Here is a 1,429-nt window from a genome sequence, read left to right as displayed (position 1 = left end):
CTATGATGATACTAAAATCATAGTTCTACAGCCTATATAGCAACATTCAAAGCACACGTTGTGCAAAAACATCGACTCATGAAATGTTATTTTTAAATATTCTTTTTTATTCGTTGGAATTTAATACCTATCACATATTATTCCATATTTCAATCATGTCAAGTAGAATTGTGCAATTCGTACTGCAATCAATTTCCAACCATTCTTTTTCTACGTAGACTCCTTTACATGTCTCCCCACCACCACCACCACCACCACCACCACCACCAATGTACCCCTCTCTTCCCTTCCCCTTATTCTACTTGCTGTCCCTCTACATTCATCAACTCCTGAGCTTCATATACCAAAAAAATGGGAAAGCATATAACATAGCTTCAAGACGCTGATTGCCATTGACGTAACAAACACCTCTGAGATACACTCTACTATGAAAAAACAAAACAATACAAACCAAAAACTACAGAAAATGTTGGAAACCAGAAAGAGAGGGTCTACTGACAAACTTTTAACTCTTTAGGTCATTTTGTTTAAAAATTGGTCAAGCCATAAATTTTAGAGAAATATTTTTTAAAAGATTCTTCCACAAAAATGATACTTTTTTAAAAAGGCCTCAAAAGATGAACAAAAAAATTTTAAGAGTGTATTTGCAGAAGTTGTTTGGCTCTAGATTAGCTGTTGGAATACCTTTAAAACTAGTTTCAAATGTAGCAAAGGAAAAGAAATGGTTCTTTTGGTATCCAGTGACTGTCTAATCACTAAACTTTTTCACCAGATCTTGCAATTTCTCATCACAGAAAAATATTAAGAATATAACCAGTTTTTGTTAATGTAAAAGCTAAGTTTCATAAGCCCACTACATCCCTGTGGCATTTTCTTATGGAAACATAAAGTAAACTAGTAATGAGTTAAAATAATATCCCCTTCTTAAAAAACAAAGGGAAAAGAAAATGAAAGGTTGCATGTTTTATTATATATTTGCCACACATTTCTTTTCTTTTCTTTTAAATACTTTTATTGGGGGCTCTTACATCTCTTATCACAATCCATACATTCATCCATGTGTCAAGCACATTTGTACATATGCTGCCATCATCATCTTCAAAGTATTTTCTTTCCACTTGAGCGCTTGATATCAGCTCCTCATTTTTCCCCCTCCCTCCCATGTCTGTCCTCCCTCATGAACCCTTGATAAGTTATAGATTATTATCATATCTTACATCATCCTCTGTTGCCCTTTACCCACTTTTCTGTTGTTCGTTCCCCTGAGAGGGGGTTATAGATTGATCCTTGTGATTGGTTCCCCCTTTCTCCCCCCACTTCCCCTTATCCTCTTATCTCTATTGTCATTGCTGGTCCTGAAGGGTTTATCTATCCTGGTTTCCTTGTGTTTCAGGCTCTTATCTGCAGCAGTGTGCATGTTCGGGTCTAA

The sequence above is a fragment of the Echinops telfairi genome, unplaced genomic scaffold (genome assembly GCF_000313985.2).
Source record: "Echinops telfairi isolate 266 unplaced genomic scaffold, ASM31398v2 ScPeMD7_7469;HRSCAF=8507_1, whole genome shotgun sequence".
Lineage (NCBI taxonomy): Eukaryota > Metazoa > Chordata > Mammalia > Afrosoricida > Tenrecidae > Echinops > Echinops telfairi.
This window is presented reverse-complemented; position numbering follows the sequence as displayed.